The sequence below is a fragment of the Leptonychotes weddellii genome, chromosome 2, assembly GCF_054177405.1.
Source record: "Leptonychotes weddellii isolate Sample4059 chromosome 2, ASM5417740v2, whole genome shotgun sequence".
NCBI lineage: Eukaryota > Metazoa > Chordata > Mammalia > Carnivora > Phocidae > Leptonychotes > Leptonychotes weddellii.
In genome coordinates, this window is record NC_138370.1 from 133,323,191 (window position 1) to 133,339,056 (window position 15,866).

Here is a 15,866-nt window from a genome sequence, read left to right on the forward strand (position 1 = left end):
AAAACTTTGTACAGCTAATTGAGCAGACTGTGGTAAATTCAAAGAAGGCAGAAAAATCAGAACTAGAATGACAATGATGGTTACAAAGAAAATAAGCCATTTTTGATTTACGTCTTGGTATAAGTCATATATTACTATCCAATAATGTCAATACTTTTGCTGATAAATAATTACCTTCTATGCTCATGGCTTGTTTTGTCAATCTCATAATTAAGCAGTTTTAAATTATAACCTTAGACTATCAATCTCAGTTCTGGAACTGAGAGGACTTTTCAATTAGCACACTGAAGGATCTGACTGAAAATACCAACTTCAATAGAAAACATTCCATAGTATTCTAAAATGCATACTCAGTGCATAAATAGCACATTTATAAAAGTTCCAGGGACTCTGATGACAGATCTTATTTAAAATGCATACTTGTATGTAGTGGAAAAATCCAGCAACAACAGGGACTCAGCCAAGAGAAAATTAGATTAGGAAATTTTCATGTGTGGACTGAGCAGCTCAAGACCCAACATTCTACTATACTGTCGGCACATTTTAATTACAAATGCAACGATTTAATACATAATCCTTTATTTAAAGTAACTATGACTTATATGCTTTCACCACTTTTTAAAATGAGCTGAAGGAAAAAAAAACATTTTATTTTATTTTTATTTTTTTATTTTATTAAAAAACAAAAAGTTTTAAAACACAGTAACACTCCTGTAAGAAAGCGCTCCTGGAAAACAGGAAAAGGAGAAAAGTTGGAGTCTGAAAGAATGTTATCTTCTTCCCTCACTGTCGTTTTTACTTGAATGAGAGGTATACCCCTGGAATTAGGGGAACCTGAAATGCATCCAGAGTACGCTGGTAAGATTTTCAGTCCATCTGTGCAGTCTATAACCCCTGTGGTGATCAATTTGCCAATCAGTGGTCACCTATTTATTACCTTTAATCATAGAGCATTTTAGTCTCCTTTTATTAATTGGGATATATTTAAGTAGCCTGAGCTCTGGTTCTTAAGACTTATGTATCTCAGTATTTTCTAGAATTTGGGGAGAATATGAATTTATCTAGGGCAAATGTAAGTAGTGTTGTCACCCATCTAGGGGACTTTTCCATCTCCACTGGATAAGGACTCTATTGCTTAAGGTGGTAAGTGATGGCAAAAAGTAAGTAATGAATTTGGACAACAAAAAATGGTAACAGGCTTATTCCTTTCATTCATTTTAACATTCTTTTGGGTATATCTCTTAATCCAATCCAACTTCCCACCATTTCCCTTCCTCCCCCCAAAATTCCATATCCTGTCCTTTGAAACTCACAGTCAAATATCCACAAATTCCCCTCTATAGTAAACTTCATCTCTGGGTGTTTCTGTCACCTTCATGCCTTAAGAGAAATTGTCCCCTAAATCGGAGGGGTAGACGAACCATGAGAGACGATGGACTCTGAAAAACAAGCAGGGTTCTGTAGGGGAGGGGGGTGGGAGGATGGGTTAGCCTGGTGGTGGGTATTGAGGAGGGCACGTTCTGCATGGAGCACCGGGTGTTATGCACAAACAATGAATCATGGAACACTTCATCTAAAACTAATGATGTAATGTATGGGGATTAACATAAGAATAAATAAATAAATAAATAAATAAATAAATAAATAAATAAATAAATAAAAGAAAAGAGAAATTGTCCCCTGTTGGCAGGACTTTCCACCCAAACTCAAATATCGGTTCTCTCACAACCCTGAGGCAGTAGAAGTTCCAGGGCCAGACCATGATTTCTCCTGTCAAACCCCCAGCTTTTTTGAGGTTCTTGCCATCAGATGTTTACTACCACTCCAGGCCCCTATTTTTCTGTCTCTACAGTTTTACTATACATCACTCCATTCATGATCATACTTCTCTGTGGCCAATCTAGATCCTATGACTTCTTACTTTCTTACATCCCCTTTCACTTTTAATGATTCTAAAAAACAAACAAACAAACAAAGAAAAATAAAACCAACCCTGAATAGGTGGGCATTGCTAGAAAAACACCAAACAAAAAACCAATACACAACCATGATTACTTAAGACATGCTAAATTCGTGACAATAAATTTCTTTCTTTCTTTTCCTTCCTCCCTTCCTCCCTCCCTCCCTCCCTCCCTGCCTCCATTCCTTCCTTCCTTCCTTCCATCCTCTCCCTCTCTGTCTCACTTTCTTTTTTCTTTTTTAGAAACAGAGAGAGAGTGAGTGAGGGGTGGGGGTTGGGTGGGGTGGGAGGGGTTTGAGGCAGAGGGAGAGAGAGAATCTTAAGCAGGCTCCATGCCCAGATCCAAGGCCTACTTGGAGCTTGATCTCAGGACCCTGAGATCATGACCTAAGCCAAAATCAAGAGTCAGATACTTAACCGACTGAGCCACCCAGGCGCCCCGACAACAAATTTCTAATGGCACTTAACAATGTCTGACAAGCCAACGATACTTCCCTAGCACATATGCTTTTCCATTCTCTATAAGTAATAGTTCACATCTTCCTTCAACCTTAAACTTTCCTCTCATCCTAACCTCACAGCTGAATGTTGTCACCTATTTCCTTGAAAAAATAGAAGCAATCGGACAGTTGCAAACACATGGGTGCACTGTCCAGACCTCGCAATCTCTTGTACAGCTCCTGAATTTATCTTCCAGCTGCTGCATGCTTAGCTGCTAAAGGCTTACCCCCTGTGACCTACAGATGATTGTCCTTGGGCACTAGAGTTATTATGCCCACATAGCCAGGAATGCCTGGGAGTTTACATTCCATTCTCACCCACAGCAAGCCTGTGGTCAATTACTAACAGGTGTGAAGTTATACAATCCCAGATCCTTTGCCTCAAGTTGGAAAGTTCTAAAGTGTAATTTACACTCCAGAGCTCCCTTTGGGATCAAGGTCAGTCTGAGACTTCACCCAAAATGACAACCTTGTGTGCTTCTTCCTCTTACCTATACTGCTTCCCCTTACTTTCTTACTGATTTCTTCTGAAAGCACTTCCTTAATAAGTTACTTGAGCTGAATCCTTGGCTCAGAGTCCACCTCTGGTAGGACTCTACAAGGGTACTGACAGAAATGTTCTCATCTTTCCAAAACCAAATCTATCAACTATCTTCAACAGTCTATACACATTTCTTCCCTCCTTTTATAATGAAAGAATTGCCTTTGTTCTTACAAAGCCAACATATCTGCTCATCTCGATACCTCTCAAGAACTGTGCTCCTGTAATGATTGTTCTCTCTTGTGCTTCATCAATGTCTCCTTCTCTATCGGCTCTTTCCCATCGGGAAACATACTTTAGTATTCCTTACTTTTGAGAAAAACAAAAACAAAACCAAAAACCTTCTTCCTAGATCTCAGAGAGTCTCCAAGAATCTTATGTTATCATTTACTGAAAAATATATCAAGCCTTTTCTATACTAGTAATCCATACTTGCTCATTTTCTTAAAAGCTACTCTATTTAGGCTTTCTTTCCCCATAACTCCACAGTGCCCCTGTCATGGACAAATCCATTGTTAACTTTTTCTGTCTTATCATACTTGACCACTCAGAAATATTCTATGATTGACTACTCCCTTCTATTCTTGGCTTCCATGACGTAATGCTATTACATTTACCTTATTGACTGTACTTTCTGAGTCACCTTTACCAGAACAACATTCTTCTTGGGTGGTTTTATTCAGAAATTCACCTTAAATTCCAGTAACCCTGAAATCTCTCTCTCTAATCCTGACAAGACTGCTATGCCAGTAAAACTTCTCACAATTGCATTTTGCTAGCATGATTTTAGTTTGTAACTTAAAATATGAAAATCATAGGTTTTTAAAGATGGGGCCCTTGGTGATCATGTAATCCAATCAATATTTAGATTTAAAGTTTCAGAAGTATGTACTCAGTATAAAATGATGTTTACTGAAAAGAAAATCATATCTTTAAAATTAAACACCATTTATTTATAGATGTGCAATGTGATATGACAAAGGCTATATGGTAATGGTTAAGGAAATGGACCCTCAAGTCTGACAGTCTCCTGAAATCCTAGTTCTGGCACTAACTAGCTGTGAGGTCTTGAGCTGAATTAATTACCTTCTTAGAAACTTAGAAGGTTTAGTGCAAAGATTAAATTGACACATGGAAAGGACTTAGAACTGTGCCTAGCACATAGTAAAACTTCAACAAATTAACTATTTGTCTTATTATTTTGCACATAATTTCAAATAGACTCAACACATAAAATCTCAAAATGCTATTTAATCAAGTATAGCAATTACAGTTGATTTAGGGGCAGAACCAGGGAGTACTGGTTTTTATTTCATAATCCATGACTGAATTTTTACTTAGAGTATGTGACTCAAAATACACTATAGTATTTAACTTAATATTGCCCACAGCATTTTAATTTAAGTATTTCCAAGAAGCATTTGAAACTTGTGTTGATTCAGATTTGGAGGCTAAAAGTCTTTCAGCACAATATTATTTATTCAGTTTCCCACAACATATTTTCTTTTTTTTTATTTTGAGAGAGAGAGAATGAGAGACAGAGAGCATGAGAGGGAGGAGGGTCAGAGGGAGAAGCAGACTCCCCGCCGAGCAGGGAGCCCAATGCGGGACTCGATCCCGGGACTCCAGGATCATGACCTGAGCCGAAGGCAGTCGCTTAACCAACTGAGCCACCCAGGTGCCCCTCCCACAACATATTTTCAAAATCAGTAAGTTTTGGTCAAGTTTCAGACAAATTTATATGCATATATATAATCACTACATAAATAAAAATTACAATTTAAAATAATTTGTGTCATTTTAAAGAAATCTCTATTAGAAAAAAAATGTATTTCCAGTTGGTTCTGATTTCAGTAACCACACAAACTCTTAAAAGCCCAAAGATTATGATACCAGTGAGATATCTTGAGTGCTTAGTTCAGCCTTTGGAAGTACTTGTATCTTCCATGTAATACTTCAAAGAACTATGACTTAAATAATCACTGCATAAAAACTGGCTTATGTATTGAAAAAAAAAATCTACTTGGAAGTAATCAAAAAGTGATTCAAATGCTCTTACTTACAATTTGGAATCTACAATTCCTTGTATAATTGTTTATATCTGAAACTTCATTAAAATAAATATATTAAGAGTGAATGAACTCATATTTGTGAGTTTTACCCCTAACACATAAGAATTAATTTTGCAACATAGAATTAAACAAGATATTTCTAAATGTATGTATTCGTTTTTGAAACTTCATTCAAACGTTTAAAATTTCCAGGAAAATAAATAGCAACTACACTGTTTAAATGAACAAAAAATGTAACAACAGAGTAGGTTTAAAATTTTTATCCCCAAATTATAACTAGATTCTCACATTAATTTCTAAATCACATATATAAAGCAATGAGCTCTTCCTCACAAAAAAATTTGGAGACAAATGAATTACAGTAATTAAATGTTCTCATTTTCATAAGATTTGATTAAATTTTCATTATGTAGCTATTATACACAGTAGCATATTAATAATAGAAAATTAGACTTGATTTTTTTGAAACTTTTTCAGAGGTTAGAAATATAGGATGACTCTCAAAGATGACATTCTTTGTTCTGTCACTAATATGTTTATGGACATAATGTAGGGCAAGCCATTTTCAAGTAAAATTTTTTATAAGGTACTATAATATTCATCAAACTAACTTCAAAAAATCAAGATTGCTATGGTATAACAAAAAGTAAATATTGGGTCTTTGTTCCTAGGGCAGAGTTTTGAAAACCCTTGAAATCTCTTGAGAGATATCAGCACCTTTTGGGTGCTAATGAATGATGGGGGTGAGTAGAGGGAATAGGGGAGGGAGGAGGTGAGCAGGGTGGACAAGTCTGGAGAAAAGCCATGATTACAGGGTTGGAACCTTCATCCCCACTCCCACCTACAAGTCCACTCCCACTAAGGGGGGGGGCACAGACTGAGTTCTATCACTATTGGCCAATGATTTAATCAATCACACCTTTGAAATGAAGCCTCCACTAAAACCCCTCATAGAGCTTCTGGGCTGGTGAACACTTTGAAGGGCAGAGGGGTAGACCCCAGAGAGGACATGGGAATTCTGCACTATTGCTACCCCAATCCCTTAACCTTCCCCATCTCCTCCATTCGGTTTTTCCTGAGTTGTATCCTTTAGAGTAAAGCTACAATTTTAAGTAAAGCATTTCCCTGAATTCTGTGAGATGTTCTGGTGAATCACTGTATCTGAGGGGTGGTTGTGGGAGCCCCTGAATTAGTAGTTCACTGGGCAGAAGTGTGGGTAGCCTGGGCAACCCACTCGAGGCTGGCATCCCAGTGGGAGGCAGTGTTATGAAACTGAGCCCTTAACCTGTAGGGTTTATTCTAACTGCAGGATTAGTGTCAAGATTGAATTTAATTGCCAGACACTTAGTTGGTGTTGGAGAATGGGTTGAGGTGTGGAAAAGAACACATAACTGGTATCAGCAGTGCTGTCTGAAAATAACATACAAGTGCCCAAAAAAGAACATTTTAAATTATACATAATCTTGCCACTACAAGGTGACCATTATTCATTTTATAGTATATTTCCATTTAGTTTTTTTTCTGCATATATAATCAGTTATTTCTGAGAAATAAGAATGTTCATCTTATATCCCAGGAGGTATATTAGCATGCCGCTCTCCTATAAAGTATGCTTAATAAATTTTATGATATATAGCTTTGTATTTTATTTCCAGGAAGATAGCTAAATAAAGAATTGTTTCTAAGGTATCAAAATGCATACCTTGTTATTACTTAAAGGAAAAAGAATTTTGTTGCTTAGGTAATTTTTATTGATGATTAATTCTTCTCTAAACTCTATAACCTATTTATTTTGCTTCTTAAATTCATGAAATTACACATAAAATTTACTAAATATGTACAAAATATAAAAGATTTTGACTTATTAATAAAGTATTTGAATATTTACATTTTATAAAAAGTACATATACTGTAAATCTTATAATATAATATACAGGCACACACCTATATATACATACATGTAGGTATGGATAGATTTTATAAGTAGAATATAAAGTTTATAACTAGTATATATATTAATATTTATATTAATCATATATTAATATTTATGTTAATTATATATTAATACTTATGTTGATTATATATTAATATTTATATTAATATATAAAGGGGGAAGTAGAGGATTAAAATAATCTTATAATAATGTTATATTTTTCAAAGTTATATAATTTCTTTCCATGTAGGTGAATGCTTCTAAATACAATGAATACTTACTACTTATAAGTCATGATAATTTATCGCATTACTTTAAAGGAAAACATCTGCTGGTCAATAAGTTAACAGAACTCAGTCATAATTTCATCATATAAAGGAAAATTTGTTTTGTCTATACACCTTCTTACATAAGACCAACCTTCACTTGTACACTAGATCCCATCCGCCCTTGCCTACTCAAATGCAGAAACCACACAATTTTCCCCTCTTGCCAGCATCAACTACTTGTCCATTCTTACCAGATTAAAAGGAGGAGGTTATAATCTCTATCATGCTTAAATTAATCAATCAATAAAACAAAACCCAAATTCCCTTGACCCTATATTTCCCTCCAGCTACTATATTTCTTCACTCTTATTTACAGAAAAATATCTGTGGCTTTTTTTACATGTGGTTTTTAACTCCTTCTTCCTATTCTCCCCTCAACCCACTCGAATAAGGTGTTGTCAATCACTTTGCCAAAACAGCTTCTGAATGCACAAGGATCTCTATGTGGTCCAGTGGTCAAGTCTAAGTTCCCATCTTAACTAAAAGACTTGATTCGCCTAGCTTCCAGGATCTCTAGCCTTCTTTCTATCTCACTGGCTGCTCTTTCTAAAACTATTTTGTAGGTTCTGCATTTCCAATATGTCTAAAAGAGTGACCCAGGGTTACAGCCACTGATCCTCTTATTGTACGTTTTTACTCTCAATTTCTTTATTTTACCCAGTATCATCAATTTAAAATAAAATCCACCTTGAACAATTTTCCTACAATTGCAGCTAGTACCCACACTCTTAGGTTCAAGGAGTGGCCAAGGGGCAGCTGTTTATGGGAGACACAGATGGAGCTTAGGTCTTTGCTGACATCATTGAGTTACTGAACCAACTCTGAAACCACCTACCTCTGGATTTTTTGTTCCATGTGTCATGATTTAGGCTGCCACATTAATCAGTATTTGATAGTCACACCGAGAGCTATCCTAACAGAAACATATTCTTGTGACTAGTGAGGGAAACCAGTCTGGTTGGAATATCACTATCTCATTTTTTTGCCCTATCTACATACTACTTTTACTATTTTACTATTGTTATTTTCCCCCAATCATCTCACTCTGCTTAATATTTAAAGGAAATGTATCACTGTGACAAATAAAATACAGGATTATTTGACATAATAGAAAGTAATAAATATATATAAAATGAAATCAATACTAAAAGAAAATAAAATATAGGGGTGCTTGGGTGGCTCAGTTGGTTAAGTTTCTGCCTTTGGCTCAGGTCATGATCTTGGGATCCTGGGATGGAGGCTCCCTGCTCAGCGGGGAGTCTGCTTCTCCCTCTCTCTCTGCCCCCTGTCCCTCCGCTTGTGCTCTCTCTATCTCTCTCAAGTAAATAAATACAATCTTTAAAAAAATAAAAATTAAAAATTAAATATAAAAAAACACTGCATGCAAAAATAAAACAAACCTATACACTGATGACTCCAAATTTAAATCTCCAGCATTCATCGCTCTAACTGCCTACTCAACATCTACATTAAGATGTTTAGTAAGTCTCTCAAAGTTATGTTGTCAAAAAAAAAAAAATCTCCTGACTGGTCTCTCAGGTGTTTTTCCTACAGTGTTTCACATCTTAGTAATAACAACTCACACTTCCAGTACCCTAAGCCAAAAACTTTGAAATCACAATCCACTCCTTCCTCTGACATTCTTTATAAAATAAATTTGCAAATTCTATATAAGTTCTATTTTCAAAATAAATCCAAAATTTTAGTACTTCTCATTTATTAAATAAATTAGTGAATAATTAAAGAATAAAAATCAAATCAAAGTTCATATATTAAAAATTAAATATGTGAATAATATGGAACACAAATATTATTTACTTAAAATTATCCTCAGATTTCTACCACTTTTTTGAAAATCTGCACCTAAGTATTTTTAGGGAAAAAATGAGTCTAGTGACTTCAGAAATGTTGGTTTCATTAAAAAAAAAAATTCCATTTACCAAGCGTTCTCAAAGTCTGACTGCACATTTCACATTGGATACAAAGGAAATCTGAGTCCAAGTCATATATAAAAAACAAAGGAGCTGCTAATTTTTATGTTTTTATTATAAAGAAGAACTATTTTTCCCTTAGGTAGTCTTTCAGGCTTTCTCATCCTTCGACTGCACTGCAATGGACTCTCCTAAATTTGATATGAAACTAATTATTTTGTGGAAAAGTGAAACTATTATTTAATCTCAAGGTATAATGCAGAACAGCTAAGTGTGCCTGTAACAGTCATCTTCAAACTGTTTTTCTCAAATGTCAGCTCCCAGTGTATAAAGTATGCTGAATACAGTGATGCATAAAACACCTGGCTCCTGGAAAGATCATAGGGGGATTTAAATGCATTTTAATGAAAAACCTTTAAAAAAAGGAGCCAACACTTCTACATGTCAGAAATCTTAAGATTACAGCCTAAATTGCATGATACAATGAGACTGGCAACAACATTTGCAGAATGCACATCTTTGTGAATCTCTGGCTGAAATTCACTTTCCAAATAAGCAATTGTTAAATGCTTTTGCTGTTGAAATTAAGTTAATCAGTAAGGGACTGCCTACTGCCTACTTCCTTAACCTGTTTGAAGCAAATCTAGTGATCTTATAGCAAGCAACACACAGAACTCCAAACAGTGTTGTTTAGTCTTCAAATACACCTGGATCATTTATGATAATGTTATTGTACATTTCCAGTGATTTTTAACCACAGACAAAGGAAATGGAGAAAGACTGGGGAAAATGAAATAACAGATGATACTCCTTTCAAAATTTTCTTGAACATTATTTTTTTATTACAATGAATAAATAAATCAATTACTAGTTTTACTCTTTCTAGAGCTAGAAAGCTTATGGTATGTATGAGCATTAGGAAGTTTATCTGACAAAGAAAAATTTGGTAAAACACATCTTTAGTATAGTATGTTGATCCAGTAATCTTTTCACCAAAGAGGTGACAGTTTTTAAAAACAACATCACTAAATATTTAATATAAGTAGAAATGTGTAAAATTTAAATTTGAATTTAGTAGTTTTGGTAATGAAAGGTAAACTAAGAATGAAATCAATTGCTTGGAGATATAAGCTATTCCTTTTTAAGTCTGCATGGATTATTGGACTACACTGAGCTTCCTTTTAAAAAACTTAAATTGATATTTCAAAATTTTTATATCACTAGCTAATATTTTGAGAAAAATGAGAAAGTACTAAAAATATTTTCCTAAAAACTCATCCAGAAACTTTGAAGTGGATCAATATTTTTGCTAAGTACAACACAGAACTAGATTTACTCTTCTCATAAAGGTTCAAACTGTTTTTAGGATACTGCTCTGACTACAGTATAAAGACAATATCATTTGAAAAGGAGGCTCTCTTCTTTCCTGCGTGTGTCTTTTCTCTCTAGCTACATATACATATATGTCCATGTTAATATGTTAATATAAAGGAGAAAAATTAAAGGGTTAAAATATTCTTGTGATATTGTTGCATTTTTCAAGATTATTTCAATTTGCTCTTCTGCTTTCAGTCTTTAGAACCCTACCACCCTTACACTATAAATAATGTAATACTAGTAATAATGTAATAAGGTAACATCAAACTGAATGTAATTCTGACCTGACCAATACCTAGAAACATAGTCCTCAAAGTAAAAGTTACCTTCAAGAACAGAATAAGTTATTGTGGATGCTGGTAAGGTACAACATTTTTCTATTCATCCCTAAGCCTTCTTAGATTTCTTTATGTGTGACATGTGTCCAAACTCACTAAGCATATTCTTTTTCTTTTCTTCAGAACTAACTACAGAATTTGTTACTTAATTAAATGAGCATTTCCCTCCTAGAGACAATTCTTTCATAACAGAATAAGTTTGGCTTAAACTATATATATATAATATATTTATAATTTACATATTTATATATATATATTTATACACATTCTTAATGACACCGCATGGTAAACAAAGCCCGTCAAATTCTAATGGGATTTTAATATGAGATTGAGCAAATTTCACCATGGAAAGCACAAAGAACTAAAGGCAGCAGTATTTTTTCACATAGTATTCAAAATAATCAAACCATCTTGTATGGGCACAAATTATGTGATGTATGCATTACGCATATATTTAATTATCTCAAAACTCTACAAAGTAGATACAATTATCCCCAATTCCGAGGAGATATTGAGACTGAGAGCCATGATGAAACTTGCAAGGTAATGTAACAATGATTAGATCGATAGGAATTCAAACCCAAGTGTCTGACGCTGAATCATTACTCCCCTCTACTACTGTTCCTTCCTTTAGCAATTAGAGAACTGGGAAGAAGGAAGCAAAGTGAAACTATTTCTTTAAACCACCTGACAATATGTATGCCATCCCATCACTCAAGCCAAACCTAGGTGAAGAGGAGAGACCAGAAATCAGAAAACATGTCTAAGCCAAAATGAGAAGTCCAGATGCAGAATTCTGTACATGGGAAAGGAGCTAAGGGACAGACACAGAGAAGGGAAGCCTAAGTAGACTCCCTGTCACTCCATACAGGCACCAATTTTCTTTCTTAGCCCTAAAAACCTCTGCCATTACTTTTCACTCTTTAAAGTACCTGTGATGTTATTAAACCAGTAATAGAAGAAACAGTTGATAACTATGCAAGCAATACATTTTTATTTTGAAGTTAAAAGTTAAGAGTGCTCTAAATGCTCCTCAAGAATTAAGGTTTTACATGTCATAATACTTCAGCAATAATATAATTTGATTCAATAACTGTTTTATTCCTATTTACACATATATGTATATATTTAAAATTAGTTTCTATTTTTGCTATGATTACTGTAAGCTCTAATTTCAACTTGTCAGAAACTCAACCAGAAAATTCAAATGAGTGGAATTACTTTTTTCCCCCAAATATAATTACTCATTTTGATGAAAAAGAGACAAAGACAAGTAAGCAAAGATCAAATAGAAATGTATTTTTAAATTTTGATTACGTTTTTGGGAATCTGAGAATTGGCATACCTCATTTCCTTGGTAATCATGTTACCTACACTAATTCACTCTATTATTATTTGTTCTGGAGTATATCAGTAATATAGTAATGAGCCAGCAAAATGAAAGCTCTAAACTAACACACACAGACACACACACACACACACACACACACGTGTTTATTTTAATGACCGTGAAGTAAATTCTGTTTGTTTGTTTTTTAAGATTTTATTTATTCATTTGAGACACAGAGATACAGAGTGAGAGAAAGAGCATGAGCAGGGGGAGAGGCAGAGGCAGAGGGAGAAGCAGACTCCCCACTGAGACAGGAGCCCGATGTGGGGCTCGATCCCAGGACCCTGGGATCATGACCTGAGCCGAAGGCAGACGCTTAACCATCTGGGCCACCCAGGCGCCCCCGTGAAGTAAATTTTGAATTAAAACATAATTAAATTATTTTTTAAAATAATAATTAAATTAATTAGGGTAGTCAGCCAGGCATAGTGTTAGGGAAAATAAAGTCAGTAGAGAAACAGGAACAATAAAACCTGAAGCAAAAGGGAGCCCATCTAGAATGGCCAAAGGGGCAAATGGCTTAACAAGAGGCTAAGGAAAGAAAGGAGCAACTAGAACAGGAAGGCTTAGTGGGTCGGGGTAGTCTGGACTACTGTGTGAGAGTAACAGGAAGCCACTGAAGAGTTTTACCCAAGGCAATTGCATGATGGGATTTACGCTTTTCAAGAGATCACTCTGGCTGATGAAGGTAGGGGCAAGAATCAATATGGGAAAAGAAGTTACAAGACCACTGCAGTGTTTCTGCAGAAGTTGATGGTGGCTTAAAAAAATGGTGGCAGTGAATATGGGGAGAAGGAAACACATTTTAGATAAAGGACAGATCTATGTGTGAAAGAATACATATAATAAAGACAGTAAATATTTGATAAATGAATGAATGGTTTTAAGAAAGACAAGGACTTCCAGTCCTTATATGGTGGGTTTTTTCTCAATAAATTGAGCAAGGTAGCCCATCTTATTCAGCATTTTACAAAAATACAAAAAACAAAAACAGGAAGACATTAACTTTTATGCCCTTTCCAGATAAATGATGCTTATGTCTCCAAAATAAATACTCTCATACCACCCATAACATTTAAAAATACATTTTACAAAGATCCTTATTTTTTTAAATAAAAAGGATGCCAGATTTTGTGTTTTCCCTAATGTTCAAAATTATTATTACCTTTCTTAAATTCTTTCCTAATCAATTATGCTCTGCTGATTTCTTTACAGGTACTTCTTAAATGGTTAATATGTTTTCAATAAAATGAGATGTCCTTCAGAGTCTGCGAAGTTTTAAGGAATATTTTCTTGAGATTTCTTTCTTATTTTCTCTCTTCAACATGTTCCTATATCCTGCAGGTGGCCACCTTTCCTACTTCATAGAGGAGAGCAGGCAAAAATTCCTCAATTTACTGTCCTGCCCCCGCTCCTCCAACATAATCTATATCACACCTATTATTTATTTCAACCAGTCTCAGTGGAAAAGAATCCTCCTTCACAGCTTCTCTTACCTTGATAGAAAAGTATCCTTCATGTAATCTAATAGAGTGGAATGCTTGACCACTGTTCTGGACATCTACAATCTCTACCCTACAATTCCTTAGGTCACAGTTATAACAATCATTCCCTTTCCCATGCTTCTAACCATTCTATTACTGGTTCTTCCTCATCAGCATGTCTGTATTCATGCTTTTTCTATTTTGAAACCACCCTCTCTAACAACTACTTAATGTCTCTCCTTGTTTTATTGACTCTTTAAAAAAAAAAAAACATCAAAAGCTGTATATATTCCTCTGCTCATTTGATGGTTGGGTATTTCATTATTATACCCATTTTATTTCAGTTTTCTTTTTTAAAAAAATAGTTAATACCTTCATTTATTTTTAAGTAAGTTCTGAGCCCAATGTGGGGCTTGAACTCACCACCCCAAGATCAAGAGTCACATGTTCTGACTGAGCCAGCCAGGTGCCCCATTATTATACCCATTTTAAAGATGACAGGAAGGCTCAGCAAGTTTAAATAAACTTCCCAAAGGCTATATAAACTATAAAACAGTTTGGACAGAATTTAAATCAAGATATTCTCTTTACTTTGTAATGTAAAGCTTAATGCCATCAATGTCATTACATGAATTATTGCCTTTTATGTGTCTGTTTTTTTAAACTATAACATCATAAAGATTCAACCCATATCACTTAAAGAAATATACATGAATAAATACAGAACAAATTGATCTTTTAAAATATGTGACAGTACTAAGTACAAGAACTCTTCCCCCTGATTCTTAACATTATAAAAGCTGTTACTAAATGTCAAAGTATTTACTTCTGATAGTACATTAAAAACCTAACATAAATGGTAATAAAGCATTACTTGCACTTTGCTTTATACTATAAAATAATAGATACAAAGATGTAATTTACACTGAGGGGAGTAAAAGTATGATGTGACAGAGAAAACATATTTTATACGCCTGTTTATTTATTTATGCAAATTCAATTTCATCAGGAGAAGATGGTACAAGGAACTAATTACTACAGTTTAGAAGGGCAGTCTAATTGTACACAATTCAACAAAATAATGACTATTACCTCAACTAAGTAACATTAAGAACTACAAAAGCCTACTACTCATAGTAGATAATTCCTAGTTTGCTACATTCCATTATTTTCTCTAATTTCTTAGCTACCCTTTTCAATTAAGTTAGACAGGTGGTTCCTTCAACAAAATTAAGTGCTTCATGTCAAGACACTTTTGTCACTAACGTCTTTAATTTATTGCTTTATCCTATAAACATTCATTAAGGGCCTACTATGGGCAAGGAACCATGTCAGGAACTAAAGGTAGAAAGATGGAAAATGAGTGACACAGCTGCTATCTGAGGTAGTTCAAGAAAAGTCAAAGGTGGGGCGCCTGGGTGGCTCAGTCGGTTAAGCGACTGCCTTCGGCTCAGGTCATGACCCTGGAGTCCCGGGATCGAGTCCCGCATCGGGCTCCCTGCTCGGCAGGGAGTCTGCTTCGTCCTCTGACCCTATCCCCTCTCATGTGTTCTCTCTCTCTCTCATTCTGTCCCAAATAAATAAATAAAATCTTTAAAAAAAAAAAAGTCACAGGTGACCTCATGAAACTGCTGAAAGTACATTCACTGAAATAAAAACATTTAGCCAAGTGAATACATAGCATAGGCAAATTATATACAAATTGCAATTTAATATATAATATGCTAATGACTAATATACATCTCCACATTACTATCTTTCTCAAATGTCACAGCCTCAGAAGGAACAAGATAACAGTTTTGGTTATACTGAGGAGCTATTTTTCTTTTCAGAAAATGTAAATTAGCTTCTTTTTGTGTATATACAAAAGTGCTACTAGTGTGGAAATGAATGTGAATATTTTCATATCTCTGCATGGCAAGGGCTCTCTGAGCATAGAAAAACAGAATTTGGGTTAAAGGACAAACCTTGGAAGTTGAAAGATGGCTGAATAGATAGCAAGAGACTTTTG

General features: G+C 34.7%; 1 protein-coding gene across 1 annotated transcript in view; it reads right to left on the minus strand.

Annotated features, from left to right (window-relative positions):
• The window catches only part of ADGRL3 (adhesion G protein-coupled receptor L3), a 777,343-nt gene that overhangs the window by 61,038 nt on the left and 700,439 nt on the right, over positions 1 to 15,866 (minus strand). The gene's annotated exons all lie outside the window — the stretch shown is intronic.